This window comes from Podarcis vaucheri (assembly GCF_965113315.1).
Source record: "Podarcis vaucheri genome assembly, chromosome: 8".
Taxonomy (NCBI): Eukaryota; Metazoa; Chordata; class Lepidosauria; order Squamata; family Lacertidae; genus Podarcis; species Podarcis vaucheri.
This window is the reverse complement of record NC_138766.1, coordinates 73,495,220-73,522,828: the sequence shown is the minus strand read 5'-3', so window position 1 is coordinate 73,522,828 and position 27,609 is coordinate 73,495,220. Positions and strand designations below refer to the sequence as shown.

The window sequence follows — 27,609 nt, the reverse complement described above, 5'->3', positions numbered from 1 at the left end:
GAATAGTTGCCTCCGCAGCCAGCACATTCCGGTTGGCCCTTGGACTTCTGTTGGAACTTCCTGCGCTCCCGCTTTGTCTGGTGTACGTCATCGTCTTCACTGGAGGATGCCTCATCACTGCTGGCCTCTTCATGATGCACCGGAACTGGCTCCCTAGCAAGACGCGGGCTGCTGGACTTGCGGATCTCCTGGGCGGAGCGTTCAGCAGCTTCTGAGGCCACAGCCTCCTCAATGGCTTTCTGTAGCGTGAGGTCTGGCTTGGCTAGGAGACGCCGTTGCAGATGGATGTCCCGGACCCCGCAGACGATTCGATCCATCAGGGCATCGTCTAAGTCTCGGAACTCACAGTGCATTGCAGCCTGTCGCAGGGCGGTGGTGTAGTTGTTGATTGACTCCCCCTCTGCCTGGTTCCGGTGGTAGAACGCATGGCGGGCAGCAATCTTGGACGGCTTCGGTGCGTAGTGGTTGCGGAGCTTCTCTTGGATCGTGTCCCATGGTGTTGCCTGGACTGCTTCAGGCGCCACCAATGCTCGGGCCGTCTCAAACACCTCAGGCCCACAGAGGCTGAGGAATAGGCCCCGCTTCCGATCCGTTGATACTGCTGTCAGCTCATTGGCTTGGAGGTAGCAGTCGAACCGAGCGAGGTAGGAGTCCCATGATTCAGAGGCTGGCGCAAACGGCGGTAGAGGCACAAGTGAAGCCATGATTCCGATGCCGGCGTGAAGGGCGATGGATGGAACACAGTGCTCTAGCCAGAACAGTCAGCTCTGAATTGGTTCTGCCCAGTGATTTCGCTCAGTGATTTCGCTCTGTGATTCAGCTCAGTTCAGAGGCTGGCCGCATCTGGCTGTGCTCTGATGTCCATCCATCCCATCCTCGTCGCCAGTATTAAGTTGTGGGTTGACATAGCAGCCGGCACAGCGATTCCTTCAAGTAGCTCTTTATTAAGGTAAGCTGGAACAGAACTGACTGCGAACAGCTCAGCCGGCCTGTATTTATAGGCAGCCGGCTGTCAACATTGTAACCACAACAGCCCAGAGTTCCCGCCTAAAATAACTGCCGCGGACCTGAGTGAAAACTATCTACAGACCTGAGTGAAAACTATATACAATATCCCCCTGTTGGCCCAGGGTGAAACTACACTACATAACAGTTTTGGATATGTGTCATTGACTCTTGACAATGCCCCTTGTTTCACAGGTTAGAGGATAGAGGACATGTGTAAGTGTGTGCAGAAACTTGCCTACTGCATAGAGGTGTCAGTCACGATTTCTGCTCCACTCACTCCTGCACGTGGCCTCCAGAAAAAGTACCAGGAAGGAAATGGGACCCTTGGGCTGAAACAGGATCCCTACCCCTGCTCTAAGTGAATGGATGTTAGGTTTGGGAGAACAGTGGTGGCTTAAAGGTTATCACAGGAAGCTTCCTTACACTTGACAGATTAGTTGTCCACCTAGTCCAGTATCGTACACTCCGACTGGCAGCATATCTCCAGGGTCTCGGACAGGAAGTCTTTCACATATCCTACTCCAATTTGTTGGCATCCATCTATCTCAGGAGACAATGGAGGAGTGTGCCTTTTGGGCTGCAGTCAAACTGTTAAAAGGTTGCAGCACCTGCTGTGGTTGTAGAGGTCAATAAGGGAGAGACATGTTTTGTTGCAGCTGGGGCAGATGAAGGCATCTGGTGCAAATGCACCATGGTGTTTCTCTTCTCTTTGAGCTCCTCCCAGCTGTCATGCCTCCTTTGGCCACTGCACAACGTGTCTGTCTCCAGGTCCTGCAGTCACACAGCAGGGTTGATGTTGCCAGCCTGCATGTCATATTTGCAGACGTCTTTGTAGTGTAGAGTTGGTCTACCAACGGGCCTGGTGCCTGAAACCAGCATGTCCTTGGGAATCCTGCCATCTTCCATTTTGTGGACATGATGAACCCAGAATAGACCACTGATACAAAAGTGCAAATATGTTGGGAACGTGGGCTTGGGAGAAGACATCTTTGTTTGAGACTCTGTCCTGCCCTGTGATGTCCAAAATCTTCCTAATGCAGCACATGCAGAAAGTGTTGAGGCATCGCTCCTGACAGTTGTAAGTTGCCCATGACTCACTTCCATAAAGCAATGTGGTCAACACACAAGTCTGGTAGACCTTCATCTTGGTATTGGACATCAACATCACATTCTCCCATACCCTGTTGGAGAGGCGAGCTGTTGCCATAACTGCCTTTCCAATACTGTACGTTTCTCCAGCTCAGTGTGGCGTTACTCAGCATCGATGGAGAGGTTGCTGGTTATGGTGGAACCCAGGCAGGCAAAACTGTCTACTACCTCAAGTGTGTGGTCATCAGTGCTGAAGCCTGGAGTGCTGGAGACCTCCTGAGCCAAAGGCCAACGTCTTTGTCTTTATAACTGAGGATCGAACCAAAGACATTTTGCATGCAAAGTGTCTTCTGCCATTGAGCTCTCATCGTTCTAATTTTTCACAACCAGTAATGTCCTCAGCACAGTGATAATTTGAATAATCAGTACTTTTTCAGGGGGGGGGCGCAGGGGGACGCATACCCCTGAACATTTTGTAAATCTAAGTTTGGCCTCATTGAGGGGCAATATTTCAATATGAGTAGAAAAATGAGAGTATCCCTAAACATTTTTTTTTTGAAAAAAAGCACTGTGAATAATAATAAAAAAGAAAGCCTAAGAATGAGTTGCACTCACATAACCTTCTTCATCTACTGAGAAACTGCCATCGTAACTTGCAGAGAACATATTCCAGCACCTTGTTCTATCCTGACAACTGCCCCATAGTGTCAATGGGCCACAGTAACTTGCTTTCCTTCTTATTGCAAGAAATCTTACATTGCAGACAGAGGTTATAAATATGCATTGAAGCAATTTAAATCCCACATGGCAGTAGCCTAATTTATCATTTCACATTATCTGATTGTAGGTCAGGTTTTCACCTCACCCATAATTGTGCAGGGTCATGTCTGTAGATTCTGTCGCAGATATGAATATAATAAAACACCTGTCTGACCTTGGAGGAGGTCATAATCACTGGCAGAAAGAAAGAAAGAAAGATAATAAAAGGGAAGTTAGAATAAGAAAACAAGGTTGAAACTGGGCAATCGTAAGAGTACGACTCCATTAATGAGGAAACATTAATGCGTTTTGTTAGCTAGGTTGCTCCCGCAATGAATAAAATGACCAAGAATCACAGTTAGCATGCAGCAGGGGGCAGCAGCAACATACTAAAGATGAACTGGAGATTTGATAACGAACTAGCGAAGTGACCATGTACATTTCCACCCTCGCTCTCTTTTGCAATTTATGTATTCTGCTGCTGGCTATCCTGTTTTGCTTTGAAACCTCCGATCCCAGAAGGAGACAGGGAGGGGGCATGACAAAGATGGAGACACATTTTCACTTTTTATCTTTCCCCACCACTCCCACCGGAACAGCCATCTCTGCGCAAGTTATCACTTGATCGGGAACGGCAGGCCTTAAATTCACAGAACCATAAAACTGCATCTAGTCATCTAGGATCATCTAGTCCAGCCACCTGCAGATACAGGAAACTGGCACATCTGAATGGGACTCTAAGTTCAGATGTGGGCTCTCCAAACTGTATTACTGTCAGTGGTCTTGCACTTGGATGCATGCCCCAATCTGCTTTCTAACTGGGATGGAGACACACTTAGAAAGCATGTCAAATTTGCATTGTGCCAGAAGCCGGGCAGCAAAGATAGCGACCACTTCTGCACTAAGAAGCACGTCAGCTGGAATCTTTAAGCTATGAAAAAGCATCCCTGCACATAATTAAAAGATTTCAAGTGGAGGAAACTTCAGCTCAGAAAATGAACTCAAGAATTCCTTCCCGTAAACCCCTAAGAGAGGGGGATGCGGGTGGCGCTATGGTCTAAACCACAGAACCTAGGGCTTGCTGATCGGAAGGTCGGCAGTTCGAATCCCCGCGACAGGGTGAGCTCCCGTTGTTCGGTCCCAGCTCCTGCCCACCTAGCAGTTCGAAAGCATATCAAGTGCAAGTAGATAAATAGGTACCGCTCCAGCGGGAAGGTAAACGGTGTTTCCATGCGCTGCTCTGGTTCGCCAGAAGCGGCTTAGTCATGCTGGCCACGTGACCTGGAAGTTGTCTGTGGACAAACACCGGTTCCCTCGGCCTATAGAGCGAGATGAGCACGCAACCCCAGAGTCGTCCACGACTGGACCTAACGGTCAGGGGTACCTTTACCTTTAAACCCTTAAGATACCACCTTCTTGAAGTTTCCAGGATTCTTTTGAGGGGTGTGTGTGAAGCTATCTTACAGTATTTGTGCCTGAAAGTCAAGTTCTCTCCCTGCCCCTCTCCCCCAATTTGACCTGTGAGGAAGTAACCTGCCTTACAATGTACAGGATTGGGGAGGTGAGTGGAATCAGGTTTGAAAAATGTGTGTCTGAAGCCATGAGTTCTCCAAAGCTTCCCGCCTCTATTTTAGAAGCAGTTTCAATTGAAATGGCTTGGTGCTATCCAAGCTAGCCCCCCCATCCCCAATTAACTGGTGGCTGGACAGGGAGCATGGAACCACTGGTAAAACAGAGCTTACTCTTTCCATGTTAGGCACGGTTTCAATGCAAATGTTTAAGTGCTGCTGGAACAGCAAAGCCCCTTGTGTTGTGGTTCACAAATGCCCGACAACCAGCTGGCTTTGGGGCACTTAGCAAGTGCTGCACGACAGAATTCTGACAGCTGGGTGGAGCAACCCCCACCCATCAATCACCTGATGTCACAGTGACATCAAGTTGGCATGTGGGATGGCACCAGATAAGGATCTGGTTGCCAGCTCAAAAAGGTTACCCACCCACCTTTTGGGCAATCACTTTTAATGGCCCAGTAGTGATGTATGGAAGTGAAAGCTGGACCATCAAGAAGGCTGATCGCCGAAGAATGGATGCTTTTGAATTATGGTGCTGGAGGAGACTCTTGAGAGTCCCATGGACTGCAAGAAGATCAAACCTCTCCATTCTTTAGGAAATCAACCCTGAGTGCTCACTGGAAGGACAGATCCTGAAGCTGAGACTCCAATGCTTTGGCCACCTCATGACAAGAGAAGACTCCCTGGAAAAGACCCTGATGTTGGGAAAAAGGGAGGGCACAAGGAGAAGGGGACGACAGAGGACGAGATGGTTGGACAGTGTTCTCGAAGCTACTAACATGAATTTGACCAAACTGCGGAAAGCAGTGGAAGACAGGAGTGCCTGGCATGCTCTGGTCCATGGGGTCACGAAGAGTCGGACACAACTAAACGACTAAACAACAACAACAAACCTGGCTCCCCATTGTTTCTCAATGGCTCTGCACTTAGCTAGCCCAGGCCAATTTGCATAAGCTAACCCAGTAATTGTCTGGCACAGTTCTGCAGCCTGCATTTTCCCTTCATATCCCCAATATTACCTAAATATCACTGTTTATTAATTCCTACCATTCACTAACAGACTCTAATACCCTAAATCTATGACAAGATACATAAAGGTAAAGGACCCTTGGACAGTTTAGTCCACTCAAAGGTGACTCTGGGGTGCAGCACTCATCTTGCTTTTCAGGCCGAGGGAGCCAGCGTTTGTCCACAGACAGCTTTCTGGGTCATGTGGCCAGCATGACTAAACCGCTTCTGGTGCACGGAGGTACCTATTTATCTACTTGCACTGGTGTGCTTTTGAACTACGTTGGCAGAAGCTGGAACAAAGCAACAGGATCTCACCCCATCGCATGAGTTTGAACTGACAACCTTCTGATCGGCAAGCCCAAGAGGCTCAGTGGTTTAGACCACAGCATATTAAAAGACCACAAAAGAATGATTTTATTATAAAGGGGGGAAATAACCAAAAACATCTATAGGCAGCCATAATAAAAGGGGGTGGGGGGAAGAAGAGACATTAAATAGCAACTGGTCGAAGGGGCAGCCGATTGTCCCCGTTGCTCTCATCCAACTGAATCGAGCTCAGCTTCCATAATCCAAAAAGTGGTTTTATCTGCTGAAGCAAATGATCCGAGCTTCTTAACTTTGGCATGTCAGGATAATGGGTAATCCCGAGGAAAGCCACCCAAAGAACAAATTCCAAGTGAAATAAGTTCGTTGTTTCGGGTGGAATTCAACTTGGCACTATAGCTTGCCAGGCAAAATGATCCCTCCTCGTTCTCGCTCCCCCCACGTGCTGTTCTGGAGGTTCTTGATCACCAGAACTTGTTGGCATCCAATGCAGCTGATTATTTGAGGATTCAGGTCAGACAAGCCCGTTATTGTTGCATTATGTATGCTTTTATAATTGCAAGCTGCTTTTAGACTTTTATGAAGTAAGTTATGCAACACATGATGATGATGATACACAGCCAGTGGTTCCCCTCTTAAGAAATATAGGTGTCAATATGCACCTTTCTCTTGTATGCTACCACTTAGGTAGGAGAGCCACGTTTGTTTAGCACCCAAGAGATATGTAGGCATTGTACAATTGCTCTGCAGATAAATTTATTTATTTACTTCAAAGCTCATTGCAGGGGGAAAACTCTGAAACCACAGTGCTGTTAGCTACTGTCCTCTTCATCGCTGCTATCCCACCCACCCACCCACGAGCTGCCGGCGGTGCTATAGCCCAAGCTGTGCAGACTGAGTGATCCATAGTTGCCCCAGCATTTGTCAAAGTGATCTACAGCTACAATCTTCAGACTAATACAACAGTGCTTCTTCCTCTGCACTGTGTGGGCTTGGAGTTGCACAGCTATTCCTGGCTGTGATGGTTCTATCTGTCAGGCCATCACTTGCGTTAACTAGGCACCACCATCAGAGTCCAAAGAAAAAAATGTATGTATTCTCCAACTGAGTATACAGATACATGCTGAGCATTTCCTCTCGGCATGGTTCTTATACCGGGAGTTTACAGTTCTGTCCTAGATGCGGGTGGCACTATGGTCTAAACCACAGAGCCTAGGGTTTGCCGATCAGAAGGTCGGCAGTTTGAATCCGCGCAATGGGGTGAGCTCCCATTGCTCTGTCCCAGCTCCTGCCAACGTAGCAGTTCGAAAGCACACCAGTGCAAGTAGATAAATAGGTACCGCTGTGGTGGGAAGGTAAATGGCATTTCCGTGCGCTCTGGTTTCAGTCACGGTGTCCGGTTGTGGCAGAAGCGGTTTAGTCATGCTGGCCACATGACCTGGAAAGCTGTCTGTGGACAAACACCGGCTCCCTCGGCCTGAAAGCGAGATGAGCGCCGCAACCCTATAGCCACCTTTGACTGGACTAACCATCAAGGCATCCTTTACCTTTACCTTTTACAGTCCATATATAGGTGAGATACAGCATGCAAAATCAACAGCCAAAAAAGGTTATGTGCATAATGGGGACATTTGACAGTTACGTTGCTATTTACATACATATGCTCTGATAACGCAGCTGGTAGAGCATGAGACCCTTAATCTCAGTGTTGTGGGCATAGCTGTCAACCGTCCCTTATTTGGCGGGAAAGTCCCTTATCCCAGCGCTGTGTCCCGCTGCTGTCCCTTATTGATGATGTCCCTTAAATTTCCCGGGTTTCAAATGAAGCAGCTCCTCTCCCTCCCTCCCTGCTGGCCAGGGAGGAGGGAGGCTCCAACTGTGTTGCTTGGCTGCGTTGCTCACCCAATAAGGAGTCTAAGAACGACTGGGGTGGAGGAGCTTGCATGCCTTATGCCGAACAAATCGGCCGCATTACCTGGGGACTTGCCTTTGCTCAGCGCTTCCCAGCGGAGAGGTGACGGTGGTTTCCCTTGCTGCATCCCCTTTGCCAGGTCGCTGTGCTGTGGGAACCACCGCTTGAGGCTTCATTTGGCTGCTGGCTGGGTTTTCTGCCTTTGGCTCGGAGGGGCTCAGAAGTTGAACATACCTGAACTCGGAAAATCCCTTATTTTGGCTGCTGATCCCTTATTTTTGAGGCTGCTGGTCCCTTATTTTCAAATCTGTAAGTTGACAGCTATGGTGGTGGGTTTGAGCCCCATGTTGGGCAAAAGATTTCTGCATTGCAGGGGGTTGGATTAGGTAACCCTTGTGGTCGCTTCCAGCTCTACAATTCTATGATGAATGTAAGCCCCTTCCAGGAGTCAAATGTTTTAGGTATTCCTCTGTTCCCTCACTCTCCAAGTTCTTCTCTTTTTTTGTCCTTTTCTCTCTGCCTTCTCTCCATGTAAAACTTATTATTTTTTTCTTTTAGGGGGGAAAAACTGCTGAAAATTTTGGCACAGCTCTAGTGGTAACATATAACCTCAGTTATCACTCATATGGACTTCACAAAAGACTCGTGCTCACTTTTCATTTTCAGTGGCCTTTATTTTGTAACACAGATAAGGCCTTAAAATTGGGGGGAACTGGGGGGGATAGGTTTGCCTAAATCCCACTGGAGCTTGTAGCTTAGACATTCCTCTGGATTATACTCATTTCAGCACATCTACACTATAATGTGTTTATCTGCTTTATAATACCTCAGCTCCATGGCATCTCTAAAATCTTGGGTGTTAGAGCTTGGGGAAACTCTAAAAATTTCCCTGTCCCTCCCCCCTTCACAATCTATCGGCTTAGGAGAAAGGTGACATTTTCTATTTTGGATGCAAACCATTAAGTATCAAATGACATCACTCCCATTAAATACTCAGGACAGTGTGACCCATTAAGCCTCTAAAACAACAATGGAATTACACTACGAGTTGGATTAACGTAGTAGGGCTTCAGCCCCACTGAAATAAGTGCAGCTATTAACTTACTTCCCATTGATTTCAGTGCGCCTTCATATGTCGTTGGACCACAACTCCAATCAGCCCCAGCCAGCATGGTGAATGGTCATGGATGATGGGAGTTGTAGTCCAGCAGTGGAATTTGGCCATTTAGGCAAACCACACCCAGTGCCCTATACTTGACATCATTGTGTATTAGTCAATGGGGTTTCTAGTCAGCATATTTTAACTCTGGCACTGAATGGAAGATCCACTGTGATTGGTTCCACTTGGCAACTCCCCAGTGGAGCCAATCCCTGCCAGAAGCGGGACTTGCAGCTACCACAGATCAGCTGACCAGTGGTGGCTGCAAACCTCACTTCCTTTGTCCCTCTACCACCATCAATAATCGCTTTTCATATTGCATTCATATTGAAATAAAGTTTAGACTTTGTTAGGGTTTTCAGTCGGAGTCCTGCAGTTGTCACCGCTCATAACAACAGAATAGAACACACATTAATTATGCCCTAAAATATGTTTCAATCAAACATATTATAAAAGGGAAGGACTTGCATTGTGGAATTTGCACCCTGTCAGAAGAACATAACATATCCTGCCAGATTGTACACATAACATTTCAAAATGTTAAATACATGCAGTCTTAGTTTTTTTAGAATATTTTATATAAATGGTATTTGAGATGCAAATCTAAGTTGGAGCTGTTATTTTTCAATGCTTGCATAAACTTTTTTATTCAATTGTCTTGAACGGGACACTTGAGCCACTTTTTACAAACTACCATTGATGGGAATTGTAATGGCAGAATCACTAACCTAGATCGTATGCATCTACAGTACAATTTGACTGGCCACACGGAAGCCAGATTTAAGCCTGTGCAAACTCTATTATTGGATTTTCTTCAGGCCATGCATTTATTTTTCTAATTCTCTTTGCAGAAAGTAAAAATTCAAGAATACATAAAAGAAGCTCATATCTAGTCTTGTCCTTGGAAAAGGCGATGGCATGTTACAAATCAAGAAATATGCATTAGAGAGTGCTTGAGAAACTCTGTCACCCCTGGCCAACTGGAAAGTATGGTAGGTGTGAGGTTGCAACTTGTTTGGAACATGAGCATATACTGTTGTCTTACTGAACATGCACCCTATATCGCTGTCTTCCGGCGGTAATGACCATCAACTTGCATGGCTTTGAAACTCATTGGAGGTTTTTAAGCAGAGGTTAGATGGCCATCTGTCATGGATGCGTTAGCTGAGATTCCTGCATTGCAGAGGGGTGGACTAGATGAAACTTAGGGTCCCTTCCAACTCTAAAGTTTTATAACTCCGAGGTCCAGGCAGATTCACAAAGGACAAGGCTATCAATGACAACTAGCTATGATGCCTGTTATGTACTGAAGTTCTCACCCTGGGCCAGCAGGGGAAACTGTAGATAGTTTTCACTCAGGTCCACATATGCAACTAAGGGATTGAAAGTGACGTTCAGTGATTGGATAGTTACAGAAAGTGGTTACTGTTGCATTGTAGCGGAGCTCTATATAAGCAGGCTGGCTGAACCCTTCAGTTCAGTTCTGTTCTGGCCTGTGAATAAACAAGAGCTGTTTGAAGAATCGCTGTGTCGTCTGATATGCTCACCCACAATTTAACAATATACCCCCACTATTACAAACACTATGCATCTGAATGCCTGTTGCTCGGAATCACAAGTATGGAGAGTGACGGTGTTACATTGCTTTGTGCATGAGCCTACATGCATACATTGTACATAGGCCTAGGGACCAGATTTTTATTTATTAATTACAATAATTTGTATGCTGGCTTTAAGCAGAAAGCAAAAGTGCTTTGGGATGTGAAGGAATTGGATTTTTTTAAATTAACTTATTGTTGAGTTTTATGTCCACATTTGGTGTATTTCAAATGAGACTCCTGCTTGGAGATTCCTGCGCCCAAAACATCATTGAAAGAAGCAGGAAGGATTTTGATAAATAGCAGGGTCATTTCTCAGTGCCCCCTTGACATTTCCGCCCATTTGTAAGGCTGTTCGATTAGGTTACAGGCATATTAGCCAGCTGCCCTCCTGCGCCCCTGCTTCCTCCTTCCTTGTGGCAATGATTTAGATCCATATTGCTTCCTTCATCCCTACATAGAGGGAATGTCTAATAAGGAAACAGATGTAAAAGGAAAGTAAGCCTGGCAGTCTAAAAGCCTTGTTAGATTTAAATCCACTTTGGATTCTTTTGCACTACCTAATTCAAAGTTATTTATTGCAGGGATGCGAATGTAAGCACACTGTAAGGAAACACATTCAATCCAGCTTGAGTTTCTCAAAGAAATTCTGTAATCAGTTTGACTCTTTGGCTTTAGTAAGAAACAGGATCATTAGGCTAAACAACAATGTAAGGTTATTCTCACTATCAGATTTAACCACTTGAGTGTCTAGTTTAATATCTGAAAACACATTTCACACACGCGAAAGCGATTAATACATTGCTGGCACATAAGAAAGTATGTGTGTGTGTGTGTGTGTGTGTGTGTGTGTGTGTGTATAAAATCTCCAGGGGAGAAACCCCAGTGGTTTTAAAAAGATCTTTATGGCTTTAGGAATGTGTAATCTATACTAAGTAAAAGAGAATTGTGTCAGCACTACTGTAGAAAATCGATGCATTACAATAATCAAAGGCCACTAATGGTGCTTAATAGTTAGCATTTATATAGTATTTTTAGACTGCGGTCCTATAGGTACTTAGGTGAAAGTTAACCCCATTGAACTTGGTGGGACATACTCTAGACTTGGCGTATTTAGGACTGCGCCATTACATTATTCAAAATGCTTCATGTACATTTTTGTGTCCTCTACCATGTCAGGCAACCTAATTATTATGCCCATTCTGCAGATGGTTGGGCTGAGGCAACCTAATGAATTCTTAACTGGGATGAGATTTGAACTGGGGCTTCCTGACTCACAGATTAATTTCAAAACCACTCAGACCCTCTTTGGAAGTTATAAAACTGCAGCCAAGTGTGCCACTTCTGCCCTGTCCGTGCCAATGTGGCATGGTTTTAAAAGGGCTGAAATGTGTGTCCACTGAACATCCTTACACACTTCCTTTCAACCAGGAACCGCAGATTGCACAGGGCTGTCAGTCATGGGGAGACTTTTATGCATGCTCAAGTGAATTCTTATATTGTTATTAAGATTGGGGGATGATATTGGTTGGGTCCCTTCTGGGACTGGGATTCTGTATCCATGAAGTTCAGAATCCAGTAGAAGAACCAGATGAACTAGTCAACCCAGTTTCTTTGTGGGGCTAATAACTCTAGCAGGGCTACCCTCACCAGTCCCTTAAAGAGAGAGACACACGCTAGAATAGTGATGACAGGAGATGCTTCCAGGAGGACGGAGGTGGACCTTTTCCCACCTCACCTGCCTGGATGCCACAACATGCTAGGGAGGAGAACAGTAGGCCAGGAGGGCTGAGGTGTGTGTTTTTGGCTGGGCTAGAAGCTGGGGAGAGAGACTTGTCTCTCTCGGTGTGCTGAACCAAAGCCAAGGCCTTCGGGGCTTCCCAGAAAACATAGGAGACGCAAGATCCGTTGGAGTGCTAACGCTAGGAGCCCTTCCATCCTGTGCTCAGGCTGTATATATGTGAAAATAAAACCATATATCCTAACGATACCACAGTCTCCATTGGCCTTCATTCCAAGGAAGCCAAACTCTGGGTAAGTGCTAGAACTCCTGAAATCCCCAGCTGTGCAGAGATTGAGGTGCATGCAACACTATACAGTGGTACCTCGGGTTACATACGCTTCAGGTTACATATGCTTCAGGTTACAAACTCCGCTAACCCAGAAATAGTGCTTCAGGTTAAGAACTTTGCTTCAGGATGAGAACAGAAATCGTGTTCCAGCAGTGCGGCGGCAGCAGGAGGCCCCATTAGCTAAAGTGATGCTTCAGGTTAAGAACAGTTTCAGGTTAAGTACAGACCTCCGGAACGCATTAAGTACTTAACCCGAGGTACCACTGCAATTATTATGGGCCAGATTCAATTAATGAGTTCTGCTGGAGGAAGCCTGCAGAAGGACTTAGACTAAAACAACTAAGCTTTTTCCCGTCTCCCACCTTCATGCCCAGCACTTGTGCCCACAAATTGGTTCAGGGTGGCTGGGAGAACCCCCAGAGCGGTGTGCCAAGGGAGGAGAGGGGAGATTGTTCAGTCTGGCAAGCTGAAATGCAGCACTCATGGAAGAATTGCCAGAGAACTCTGTGCCTGGCATCCAATCTATTTCTTCTCCTCTGCTGTTAGGTTAGTACCACTCAGTGACGAAGTATGTTCAAACCAAGAAACTCTCTTTATTAGACCACCTTCAAACTTCATATTAAAGTCACTCTTCCAATACAGATGGGTCCTTGGTAAACAAATTGACAGCTGTGGACTCTTTTCTAGAATTGCCTGGAGAAAAGTCTGGCAATGATTATGTTGTTCAGTAAGCAGAAACTAATTCCCACCAGTGTATGCACCCCCAGACATTCGCCCTCAGTCATCAGATCTTGATTCACCAAGTTATTAGAAATTCAGAGATGATCTTCAAGCTGAACATCGTATTGATCGGGCAGCGGGCGTGGGATCACTGACTTTCAGAAGTAGCCAAGTGCAAACAGTGCGGTTCCTAGCATGGCCGTGGTGTTTGTGTGTTCCTTAAGCTCTGGCATAACAGAAATAAATTCAGTGGCTTGTGTCTCGATTCTGCTCAAAGTTTCCACAGCAAAACATACAGAGGGTAGACAAGCACCAATATGGGAGAAGACCAGTACAGTCATACCTTGGGTTAAATATGCTTCGGGATGAATATTTTCGGGTTGCGCTCCACGGCGACCCGGAAGTAACGGGGTGCATTACTTCCGGGTTTCACTACTCGCGCATGTGCAGATGCTCAAAATGACGTCATGCGCAGAAGCGGCGAATCACGACCTGCGCACGCGCAGATGCAGGTTGCATTCGCTTCAGGATGTGAATGGGGCTCCAGAACGGATCCCGTTTGCATCCAGAGGTACCACTGTACACTGGTACCTCTGGTTACAAACTTAATTTGTTCCGGAGGTCTGTTCTTAAGCCGAAACCATTCTTAACCTGAGGTGCACTTTTGCTAATGGGGCCTCCTGCTGCTGCTACGCCACTGGTGTGTGACTTTCGCTCGCATCCTGGGGCAAAGTTCGCAACCAGGAGCATCTACTTCCGGGTTAGCGGAGCTTGTTACCCAAAGCGTTTGTAAGGAGGACGGTATGTAAACCGAGGTTCCACTGTCTGGGGAACCTTTGGCCCTCCAGATGTTGTTTATCTGCAACTCCCATCATCCTTTGCTTCCGGCCATCTTTGTTGGAGCTGATGGGAGTTGTAGTTCAGGAACATCTGGAAGGCTAAAGCAACAAATGCAAAACTGACTCTTGGGGGAAATAACTTTGAAACACACAATTCTAAAAATGATTCATTTTTAACTGAATATGATCGACTCGTTAACATATTTTCATGTTTGCCCTGCCAACAGTTATTTAAATTCTAATGGCCTCAAATCCCCAGCAAAATATGAAATGGTAATCAAAATATTAAGATCAAGACAATGATTAATTTGTTCCTCCCTTCCCCACATTGTGCACTGACTTGTAGCATCTCTTGGAGTATGGTGTTTATTTGGGGCAGATTGCCTCTAGAAATGAACTGCATTTCAATAGAGCCACCCATTTTAATCAACAGACAGAAAGACTACTAAAAATATTTAAAACAGTGTACCCATTTTGTGCCATCTTTATCATGCTCGAATGCATTGTGCAGCTTGAGACTTTTGATTTTATGTTTTATTCCACACACTACTAGAAGAATATACGAGAAATGTTTCCCCCCACCCCAGTTCTGCAAATAGGCTTCCCATTGATGCAGAATGCTTTACAGTTACACATTTCTGGAATACAAACTTAATTTATAACCAGATGATACAAATTTCAATGTGCTTCATTTTGGCTGGATCATAGCTGTCAGGGAACTGCCATCAGAAGAGAGAGAGCTCCAGAGGGATCCCAGAGAGCGTCCCGGGATTGGGAGAAGCAGCCCATCTTCTGGGGAAGGGAATCAGCTCAGCTCCAGTGGAGAAGGGGGGCAGATGGGGGAATCTGAGAGGGAGTCACATGACTCCTTGCCGGGGACCAGCGGGGGGAGGAAGGGTCCTACGCTGCCTACGCCTTCCTTGCGCAGAAGGCTTCCGCGCAGGGAAAGTAGGAGGAGACCGGGCGTGAAAGAACTTCTTTGCTGGAAGAAGTTTAAGAAATGCCCACTGACGGATTCTGCCAGCGATTGAGACAGCCACGGGTGAGTGGCTGTCCGGACAGAAAAGGTTCACTTAGGCAACCCAGCTAGGTGTGGGCACTGGCTTACACACGAGCAACCCCTTGAACCATTACAATAGCCTTCCTCTTTTATGACTCATTATGCTTTTTCTTGCTTGCCTGATTATATTCCTGATCTTGAAACTTTCTAAGTCATTTCAAGTGGAACATCACTGATGGCACATCACATACCTCTGACCTTAAAACGGTGCATCTTGGTTGTTTGGAATTCAAACAGCTTGATTCCTATCTACAGCTCTAAAGGCATATGAACCATAGCATAGGCATGTTATAGTATCTATAACAAGGAAATGGTAGAAATGTTTAAAAATTGAAGGGATTATAGGCAACATATCCATGTTAATTTTGCATAACTGTAAGGATGAATCTTGTCTCACTAGTCTATGGCTTGTGGACATGCCCTTTTTTGTACACATATGCCCATTTGGGCATATTCTGATGTAGCAAATTATATGTTTTGGGGATCAGATCTTGGTTGACATTATTCAAAGACCAGAATATGAAAGCCCCAGCTCAAAAATGCACTGGAAAAAAGAAAAAGGGGAAATTGCTTTTATATGCATTATGCCTACATATTTAAATGTGGCAAAAGAACAGTAAAATTCTAGCTCAAGAAAGTTGAGGGCAAATAGTAAGATACAGTTGATTTTATCAGAGCTTTATGTGACTCACAGCAACCCAGAAGGCCAATATTGTTATTCTAGGCCAGGCATCCCCAAACTCGGTCCTCCAGATGTTTTGGGACTACAACTCCCATCATCCCTAGCGAACAGGACCAGTGGTCAGGGATGATGGGAATTGTAATCCAAAACATCTGGAGGGTCGAGTTTGGGGGTGCCTGTTCTAGGCAAATCTAGGCAGATTTGAAGAAATCTCCCCAAATTACGATTCTTCAGAAATGCATGGCTATGAGAATAATGTAAGTAAACAAGCATACCATTAATTTCCTTACTGTTCAGGGTAGTGTGTTGTTTTTTTAAAGGAAACAAGATAATTCAAAGTGTCAGCAGATCACAAAAGTTTTTAATTACATACCTAAGTAGTCACATATGCTCATATTCCATTAGCAAAAAAATATTGTCAGCGAGAGCCTTGACATCTTATATCAACAACTCCAGCAGCGGATTATTCTTGCCTGTGTTTTGTTTTGTTTTTTCCCCTCACAGCACCGGAGAAGGATGCACATTTTATCTTATGCAAATGAAACAGATTTTTAAAAATTAAAATCACTCTGGCATACCAATTAGAGTCACCAGACTGGTGGTGTGCTGCTGCTGCTTACTGTTATATAGTCCCCCCCCCAAAAAAAAAACCTATTTGGCCAATTAGCAACTATATTTACAAAACGGTAGCTGTCATAAATGTTGAATATTTGATGGCCTGAAGTCATTACATGCTCCTATGTGGCTGCCTCGAATCAATATGGAATCCTAAATGTTACTATAAAGCAGTAAATGCACGAGAAAGAACAGAGAAAGCAGGCTCGGAAATAATCCCCACTGTTTGAGGGGGAAAAAAAGTGCTAAGAGACAGAACGTCCCCTTAAGCCAGTGGTTATCAACCAGTGGGTCGTGGCACCCAGGGGTACTGCGATTGATGGTCAGGGGTGCTGAGGGCAACACTGTTTGCTGCAGCAGCCCCAGGTGAATGGTGCCTCTGAGACTGACCAGAGGGTGCTGGTTGCCAGGAGCTGAGGCAGCTCAGAGACCAGGGGGTGCTGCGGAGGCTGCCCGGAGGACTCCCAAGGAGAGGGGAGAGGAAAGGAGGCTGAGGGAGCGCTCCACAAGGGAGGGTGTTCGAAAAAGGGCGAGAGGCTGCCAGCTTGGCACGCAAGGGATGACATAACTTGGGCTCCTAAGCCCCACAGGGGTGCCACAGAGAAAGTGTAGTTGGTCGAAGTAGACGTGGACTCAGAAAGGTTGAAAACCTCTGCCTTAAGCAGATGGGAAAGCTTGGAGATTTGCCACACTATCCTATGCAGGTCTACTCAGAGACAAACCCCACAAAGCTCAAAGGAAATTCCTCTGTCAAATGCATTTAGGACTGCGGCCCAAGGCCTTGTTCCAAACTGCATAGTAGTAGTAGTAATAATAATAATAATAATAATAATAATAATAATAATAATTTATACCCTGCCCTTCCCAGTTCAGAAAACCAGGCTCAGGGCGGCTAACGACAAATTTAATACAATTGATGCAACAAAAAACCCCAGCATAAAATACAGTATAAAACGTGAATAACAATAAATTCAGAATTCAAAATCAATTTAGGGGGGAAATCCACCCAATAAACATTAGATGATCACCAGGGCTAGCTGGCTAAATTAGTCCTATTTGGGCCAGCGAGGAGACCAGGGGAGAATTACCGTATTTTTTGCACCATAACACTCACTTTTTTCCTCCTAGAAAGTAAGGGGAAATGTCTGTGCGTGTTATGGAGGAAATGCCTACGGATGGCATGCCTATGGATTTTCCTCCTCTAAAAACTACGTGCGTGTTATGGTCGGGTGCGTGTTATAGAGTGAAAAATACGGTAGCTGTAGGATCCCAGAGCGGGTAAAAAAGGGTGAGGAGTGAGGAAGGGGAATAAAAGATCAGGCTAAGTTCAGTTTGAAAGCCAAGCAGAATAGCTCTGTCTTACAGGCCCTGCAGAACGAAGTTAAATCCTGCAGGGCCCTGGTCTCATGGGACAGAGCATTCCACCAGGTCGGAGCCATCACTGAAAAGGCCCTGGCCCTGGTGGAGGATAATCTTTAGGGCACCTTCTGCAAGCAGAGGGAACCTCGCACAAGATGCCTCCATTCAGCAATTCAGTATAAGCTTTTCTGCTGTATCAGCCCCACTGAGCAGCGTCTCCATTCTCTAGCCACCATGGATAGGTTGGCCCTATCATTAGGCATAAGAACATAAAAAGACACAGCAGGAAGGAAGGAAGGCAGAGGTAGAGGCAGAGTGTTGGTGCTGACCTTTAAAGCCCTAAACAGCCTCAGCTGAGTATACCTAAAGGAGTGTCTCCATCCCAATCTCTTGGAGGTTCTCCGAGGGTCTTCTGCTGGTTCCATCACCAGGTGAAGGGCCTTCTTGGTAGTGGTGCCCTCCCTGTGGAACACCCTCCCTTCAGATGGCAAGGAGATACAGAACTACACAACTTTTAGAAGACATCTGAAGGCAGTTCTGTATCGGGAGGTTTTTAAAGCTTGATGTTTTTATTATGTTTTTATATATGCTGTAAGCCGGCCAGTGTGGCTGGGAAAACCCAGCCAGATGAGCAGGGTATTATTATTATTATTATTATTATTACAAATACAATTACATATACATAAACTTGGTTACACTTTGGAATTGACACTAAAGGGTTTCTGTTAATGTTTTTAAGATTTAACAACAAAATAGGTACAGATTCTTATGTGAACTACTCATTTAGGAACCCCATGTCTATACCACAAAAAGTGCGCTTACCAATAATAATAATAATAAAAAACCCACACAGAATTTCGCATCCCTCCTGTTACCAAGGAAACTACTTTTGTTATCCACAGGTTGCACCAAGTCCGCTACAGTTGGCTTATCACTCATAAACAGGTAGACGAGTGCTCAGAAAACAGAGACGATTTCTCTTCCTCTCCAGATTCTGTGAGCCCACATTCAAAAGAAAATAATTGGAACAATCTATCTATAAAAGCAGTGTGCATTTGTCGGGAATGTATAAGTGTGATACTTTATTGTGTTGTGTTAGTTAGAGTTGGAAGTATCTGGGTGTTTGTTTTGGAATGGGGCATGACAAAAGTAGAACAAAATCGGTGCAAATTCGCCGATGAGAGCAAATATAAATATATGTTGTGTGTGCTCCTTTCTCTCAGGGTTTCCTTTATGTTATGGAGGGTTACGTTCTTAAATATAAACCTACTAATCTATTAAGATAACCAACAATATCCCTCTTTTGTGTCCAAAATGTTTGCCTGGGAAACGCCATAGCTCAGTGGTAGAGCAATTGCCTTGCATGCAGAAGGTTCCAGCTTCAAACTCTGGCATCTCCAGGTAGGCTCAGCCCATACTGAGCTAGACAATACTGAGCTAGATGGACCTGACTTGGAATAAGGTAAGGTAAAGGGACCCCTGACCATTAGGTCCAGTTGTGGCCGACTCTGGGGTTGCGGCACTCATCTTGCTTTATTGGCCGAGGGAGCCAGCGTACAGCTTCTGGGTCATGTGGCCAGCATGACTAAGTCGCTTCTGGCAAACCAGAGCAGTGCACGGAAACACCGTTTACCTTCCCGCCGGAGCGGTACCTATTTATCTACTTGCACTTTGAAGTGCTTTCGATTGGCAGGAGCAGGGACCGAGCAACGGGAGCTCACCCCGTCGCGGGGATTCGAACCGCCGACCTTCTGATCGGCAAGTCCTAGGCTCTGTGGTTTAACCCACAGCACCACCTGCGTCCCTTGGAATAAGTTATCTTCCTCTTTTATGGAAGAGGTTCTTCTCAGTGGTGGCACTGAGGCTCCAGAACTTCTTCCTTAGGAAGGCCTGTCCCATAGACATCTGCTTCAGAATGAAGCCTTTGGCTGTTAGTAGCTTCATGGAAGTCAGCGTGATGGTTTATACTGTAGCTTCTGTTCTTCACTGGTTTTATCTGCTTCGTTTTGTTTCAATATGATGTTTCTGGACTTCCAGCTGCTGCTGAACTACTGCTGCCATTAAGCACGCTTGCTGGGGCTGATGGGAATTGTAGTTCAGCAACATCTAGAGGTCCATCTGTACTGTATAATACTGTATAATAATGGGAACCTATTCCTAATGATGAATGTCCCATCGTAGAGCACCACCGCTGGTCCTAGAGCAGCTGATGGTTGCCATTGTCCAGGGCTGAGGCTCTTCTCTTGACACCGAGTGGGCAGAAGGAGTTGCGGATAGAAGCCAACTGATGATAAAGATGCCAACTCAGTGCTTGGCAGAGTCATTTGGTCCCTGGCAGCTGATGGTTTAAGAGAATGCAAGAAAGCACAGGAAATAACGATTATGAGGCAACAGGTGGTACCTTGGGTTACATACGCTTCAGGTTACATACGCTTCAGGTTACAGACTCCACTAACCCAGAAATAGTACCTCGGGTTAAGAATTTTGCTTCAAGATGAGAACAGAAATTGTGCTCCGGCGGCGCAGCAGCAGCAGGAGGCCCCATTAGCTAAAGTGGTGCTTCAGGTTAAGAACTGTTTCAGGTTAAGAACGGAACTCTGGAACGAATTAAGTACTTAACCTGAGGTACCACTGTATTTCCACCAGAGAGAGATTAGCGGTTGACTCTGTGTTGACTGCAGATACACATCTTACTGGCTATATGAAACTAGTCTTAGGGAACCAGTTGCATGTACCCAGCAGTGACTTAGAAGACAGATACATGTCTCACTTTGCTGCAGAAGATGCATGCATGCAGCTCAGATAAACATTAAAATGCAAGTGGATATGTGCATCCAGATCCCCATTAGCAACACAGGTGGAAAGCTGCTTCCGTGTACTGACCTCTCTTGTTGAAACAGGGCAGCAAACAGGAGGTTTATTAATACTGCTGCAAGAAGAGTTTATTTACAGTGTGTGTGTGTGTGTGTGTGTGTGTTTTAAGCACTATCATGCACATTTCCAGACTGCCATGAACAGCACAAGAAGCAAACTCTGCTAAACTGCAATTTGAAATGCATCTTAGCTTTGGAGGGCCGAATGATGATGTCCACTTTAATTATTCCTCTCATTTGCCCAGCATGAACCTGTTTGAATATGCAGCTCATTATCCGATAAATATTGACTCTTAACCATGTGGTTTGGGATTAGCGTGCCACAAATTAATGCCACCCAGGAAGAAGCAAATCCAGTTGAGACAACTGGTGGGGGCAGAGGACCTGCTACTTACGCTATGTGTTAATGCAATTTCTTAATCCATTTATCATGGTAACGATTAGCCCATGTTGCTTGATCTTAAGACATTGATTGCTTCTGGCAGAGAACAATGTACCAACAAGGTCGGAAGAAGGTAAACTTTTCATGTCAAGTCTCTTGCTGGCCTAGTTAAATTAGTGAGACAGTGTTAACTACATCATTGCCTCCTGTATGAAGAACTCAGTGCTAGAAGATGGTACGTGTGTGTGTGTGTGTGTGTGTGTGTGTGTGTGTGTGTGTTTCCTCCACTTTACTATGCCATCTGCAGACCCTCCAAGTGCCCCTATTTTCCAGGGACAGTCCCAGATTAACAGAAGCCATCCCAGTTTCTGATTTCATCCTGGAATGTCCCGCTTTTCCTGAGAATGTCCCTATTTTCATCAGAGAAATGTTGGAGGGTATGCATCTGGGTATACAATGGTAGGGCCTATGTTTACACTGCAACTTCTAGTTCAGTAGTTATGTTGTCTCCAAATAATTCTTGCAACTGTATATTTGTGCGTTGAGAATTCTCTGTTATTATTACTAATTTCTGCTAATTGGGGGGGAGGGATTGGAATCCATTTTTATTCTTTAAATTTATGTCCTGGTTATTTAAGCCAGTAATTTAAGGTTTGCTTGTATACCAGGGGTATCTGAGACCATTCACAATTCAAAGTTTTGTTGCTGACCTTTAAAGCCCTAAATGGCCTTGGTGCAGTATACCTGAAGAAGCATCTCCGCCCCCATCATTCTGCCCAGACACTGAGGTCCAGTGCCAAGGGCCTTCTGGCAGTTCCCTCACTGCGAGAAGGCAATTTACTGGGAACCAGGCAGAGGGCCTTCTTGGTGGTGGCTCCTGCCCTGTGGAACGCCCTCCCATCAGATATCAAAGAAATAAACAACTATCTGAGTTTTAGAAGACATCTGAAGGCAGCCCTGTTTAGGGAAGTTTTTAATGTTTGATGCAATCCTCACAGAACTCTAGCCCAATGGTTGCCATTAATCTGATTTGAATTAATTTTATAATGAAATGATTTTAGAATGTTGTATCATTTTATTGTTGTTAGCTGCTCCGAGCCCGGCTTCGGCTGGGGAGGGCAGGATATATATTTTTTTAAAAAATATTATTATTATTATTATTATTATTATTATTATTATATTTTTTATAGCCTGTTGGGAGCAGCCCAGAGTGGCTGGGAAAACTCAGCCCCAGATGGGTGGGGTATAAATAAACCATCATCATCATCACTATCATCATCACTGTGAAAAACCATGAACAGAGGCTGCATAACACTTTGGTTGTGCAACATCTTGTGAATTAAATCGCACACTGAAGGGAAGAAGGTGGTTTATTTCCCTTGTGCCCAACTGCCTGATACCACGTCGGACCATTTGCCCACCTAGCTCAGTATGGGTGACACTGACTGGCAGCAGCCCTCCAGGGTTTCAGACAGAAGTCTCCCATTCCTACCTAAGAGGTGCCAAGGATGGAACCTGGGAGCTTCTGCTCTCGGAATCTCTGCTGCGACCGAGCTGATAAAGCCCATCTTCCGGAATCGCCCTCCGACGTGATTAATGACCTGAGCCTTTGATGAGGCTCCAGGCACATCCCCATTCAGCAGAGAATCAAAGCAGCACGCAGAAGTGATGAGATTTATGGCTACATCGCTGTGCTTTATTTCTTACTACGCAGACAGAAAACACATCCTCTCTCTGTGAGAGCAGAGAGCAACTGAAAAACAAAGGAACAGCAAACCAATAACGTCACATCCGTCTCCCATCTCCGGTGAGACTTCCAATGGTGGGGAATGTGTGGAATGCAAAACAGAGTCTTGCAACTCCAAAGCACTGCAATAGGTCTTACAGGAAAAGGCAAGGGGTGAGAAGGTGAAAAATGGCTTAGTCATGTATAATGAGATAAGAATCCAATGTCTTTTTTCAGACCAGGTCTCTCCATGGTTTTAAGTTTGGTAATGAGTTGCAATTCAGCAGCTTCTCTTTCTAGTCTATTTCTGAAATTCCTTTGTAGTAAAACAGCTACTTTGAGATCTTGTATAGAATGTCCTGGGAGATTGAAGTGTTCTCCTACTGGTTTCTCTCTCATTATACATGACTAAGCCATTTTTCACCTTCTCACCCCTTTCCTTTTCCTGTAAGACCTATTGCAGTCGTTAAGAGTCGTCAACAGGCTCATCTCAGCTATCTGCCAATCTCCCATTCCCACCACCCTTCTGAGTAATACCCCTCCCCACCTTCTCACTATATAGAAGGATCTGGCAACTTCTGTTTCAGTGTATCTGAAGAAGTGTGCATGCACACGAAAGCTCATACCAAGAACTAACTTAGTTGGTCTTTAAGGTGCTACTGGAAGGAATTTTTTTAATCTGCATGGAAAATAAGTATTCTGCCACTCAGCTACGACGGCCTTTCCCCTTGTGGAAGATAAGGAAGTCTGGGTCTCATCAATGCCAGGATGGGAAGCAACATCGATCCACTATGTACTCACCTTGAAACCCCATCATGAACTAATAATATTAAGGCAAGACTCAATGGTTTCAAAGCTACTGTCTTGCTAGGAGTTTTCCATGTTCTTCTCACTAACCAGGAATGGGAAATCTATAAGAAGCATATGTAAATATATTCCAGGAGCTGACTTCTCTTTCCAACCATCAGCATCCTATATTTCACTGCTTATCCTCCTTTCAGCAGCAATACAACACAGTTCGCAAGCCCGTCATAACACGCAGTAAAATGCATATAAAAAGCTACAAAAAACAAGACAGATATATGCTACTACATGAGGGAGCTGTTAAGCGTTTCAGATGTGGTGGCTGAACCTTACAGCTAAGGCTTAATTCTCTGTTTTCTAGTCTATCAACAAAGATTTAAGACAGAATGTCGCATTTTGGGTTGACGCTGTCTCTTGGGAACTGCTCACATATTAGGCAGAGACGCGATTAGGCAGCTGCGCAAGGCTGCTTACAGATTTGCTAAGAGTAAGGAAACATATAATTATGCAGTTTGGCATTTTATGTAAAACAAATCATTTTCACTGCCATCTTTATGCCTCCTTCTCTTTTGAAAAACGAAGCCCCGGCCCATTTGCCAATTAATAACCTTCACTTTTTACACCTTAAGGAGAAACAGCCATAAAACTCCTTGAATAAACGGGGGGGTTTCAGCAGGATCTCAAATGCAGGAAATTGCAAAAAGTTTCTAAAGAGCCTAAACACATCAAACACTTGGGTTCAAAGCACTAATTACAACCAATCCACAAAATCTGCTGAGGTGCGCACATTAGTCAATATACACTTGCTTTAGGCATTCAAACTTCCTACTCTCAATTAAACCTTCAATGTGGATTCAGATGTCAAAGAATCTTGCATAGAGGGAACTGTCTCATACTGAGTCATGCCATTGGGTCATTTACTGCAGTACAGTGGTACCTTGGGTTACATACGCTTCAGGTTACAGACTCCGCTAACCCAGAAATAGTACCTCAGGTTAAGAACTTTGCTTCAGGATGAGAACAGAAATCGTGCTCCGGCGCCGCGGCAGCAGCAGGAGGCCCCATTAGCTAAAGTGGTGCTTCAGGTTAAGAACAGTTTCAGGTTAAGAACGGACCTCCGGAACGAATTAAGTACATAACCCGAGGTACCACTGTATTGCCCAATATTGACTGGCAACAACCCTGTAGGGTTTCAGACAGGGATTTTTTCCAGCAGGAACTTGTCAGAACTCAGTTCCAGCACCTCTCAGGTGGGTGCAACTGCCATTATAAGAGAACAAGGGAGGCGTTCATGGTGAGTTCTGGCACCTCTTTCTTCCAGAGAAATAGCACTGGTTTCAGATAGAGGCATTTAGTTACATGCTTGGTTAGGGCCACCTCTTCTTTCTAGTTTTGACTTGCTGCATTACTCCATCAAAGTTATCCGGTCAACTTTGCATGGATTGACCCATACAAATCCAATTTACAAGTTTTGGTGATAGTCTGAGCACTTGGAGGAATTATTTTAAAAGGTACGTTAAATAGATAAGGAATGGTTTCAACCCTGTTTCACTACACATATTTTGGATCTGAATTAGCCTTTTATTAATAAGGCAAATACAAAACACCATATTTTTAAATAAAGTCTTGTTTGTAAGCCACCCAATTATTGCTAGGCAACCATATAAATCTAATAAAAAAAATGGGCCAATGTTAGTCATGCTCAGCACAGACCCACTGAAATCAATGGACAAGGCATGTAGTTGGTGATCACATCATCAGAGGCAATGCAGATATCATCACACATGAAGTTCTGTACAACGAAGTACACAGACTGTAATTTTGAAGGCAGTTTCTGGGGAATTTCATCATATGCCAGACATGTGGATTCAGGACACAAGTTTAGCCTCTAGTCTAATGTATATCATCAGTGGCACCCATTACTTTCTCTCACATAAATACGTACTGTATTTTTCCATGTATAAGACTAGGTTTTTTTCCTTAAAAATATTGTCAAAAATTTGGGGGTGTCTTATACACAGATACATCTCCCCCCCATTTTCTCAAATCGGAGTCCCCCAAAATAGGGGGCGTCTTATATATGGTGGCATCTTATAGACTGAAAAATACAGTAACTTCTTTCTTTGTGCTTAGGAGAAAAGCTTGCCCATTAGTCAGAAACCTGGATGGCCCAGTTGCCCACAACTGAGAATATGGCACTTTGTGTTTCTGTCACCAGAGATCACCTCTTAACAAGCCCTCTTTCAACACATATCCCATGAATAAGAGCAATGGATATTTAGCTCATAAGAGTTGCAGAGACAGACAGTTTTTCGGATTTGTTGCAGAAATGGAAATAGACTCCCATTACAAAACACTGATCTATGTTCCTCATGTAATAATGGTAAAAAGCAGCTCCCGTTGATTGGCAATTTTGTCACACAGTGCCAGGCAGACTTCTGGCTCCAGACCAAAAATAAAATAAAAATTACTTTTTGTCGTTCATGATTGCTCTGTGCAAAAGCTGGAACCTAATTCCCACTAAGGTACAGTTGCACCTCAGGACATTTCTCTACCAGCGCAGAGTTCCTAAAGTAATAAAGGATGCTCAGCTGGTATTGAAATGGCACCTCACATTTATGGCTCAAGCAAAGTTCTTTGAACATTTCATGGTCTTAAAGGATTGCTTAAACACTAGCACAAAAGTTTATTAAAAAGAAATCGAGGAAATTTAGCTTGTTTCAAACTTTGGCAGCTTCATTGAGAACAACTTGAATACCTGACTTTTCAAAATAATTTTTTTAAGCCAATTTTCCTTTAAATTGCCACTGGGAGGGTCCAGGTGATTCACCTCCCACTGTATTGAAGAATACTGATGTAATCAACTCCTTTGGGAGGAAAGCCCAGGATATAAATTTAATAAATACCTCTGCCAGGGAGACGGGGCTAGAGACAACCAGAATCTTAGTGGCAGTTGACAAAGCAGAGGCCTTGCAAGCTACTACCAAAGACTAATGTTTGCTTTGGTCACGGAGATGCACTAACAAGGCTTGGATTCTCCTTGCAGAGAGCCTTTCAGAGAACAGTTTATTAGCAACCTCCTCTGTCCATGTTTGAGACTAGGTTTGGAGGGAACCACCAGGTTAAAATACAACAGGGAGGCAAACTGGTGAGCTGCAAACCGACCTAATAACTATGGCGATTCTAAAATGAATGTGGAGTCGCACAAGTATTGTGGTTTAATGTTTAACAAATAAAATGATTCTACAGATGCCATACCCTGCTACACAAGTCAAAACAGTGGTCCAAGGAGCCGTGGGGTTCTGGGGTCCCTGAATCAGTGGCGTAGCGTGGGGGGTGCAGGGGGGGCCGTCTGCACCGGGCGCAACATCTGGGGGGGGGGCGCTCGCACTCGCAGCTCTCTGGCCCTAGGGCAGAGGGGGTGCAAATTACTTGCCTTGCCCCGGGTGCTGACAACCCACGCTATGCCACTGCCCTGAATCAGAAGAATCAGTGGAAGAGAACAAATTTCCCCAGGAACATGGGAAGGTGCTTTATTCTGAGTGAGGCCATTGGGATATCTAGCGTAGCATTCTCTACTCTGACTGGCAGAGGCTCTCCAGGGTCTTAGGCAGGAGTCTACTGGGACCTTCTTCAGGCAAAACAGATGTTATGCTTCAGAACTGTGGTCCTTCGCTGACAAGAGAGCTTTCCTACCACCAGTGCACTCCCCATGCAATATATTGGGTATATAGAAAGTCACACTTTCAGTTGATGGAGGACAACAGCAAGGCTTAACAGAACTGGGCAGTTCTGTAGGTGGACATGTCTTGGAACATCTTGACCCCAGATCCCCAGCAATGAACCAGGGATCTGTGCAGGGATCTCCGGACAAGCAAAGAATAGGAAATAATTCCATAAAAATAGGTCGGGAAAGAACCATGAAGAGGATCAGAACCAGACAAACACCATTTTAAGCCAGGAACCACTACCCTGAGACAAGAGAGAGACACACATTGCTTGCTCTGTTTTTTTTGTAATCACTACTGCTCCCTTTACAATACGAT

At 44.9% G+C, this 27,609-nt stretch overlaps 1 protein-coding gene across 3 annotated transcripts in view; it reads right to left on the bottom strand.

Moving 5' to 3' along the window:
* The window catches only part of OXR1 (oxidation resistance 1), a 189,228-nt gene that overhangs the window by 85,562 nt on the left and 76,057 nt on the right, over positions 1–27,609 (bottom strand). The gene's annotated exons all lie outside the window — the stretch shown is intronic.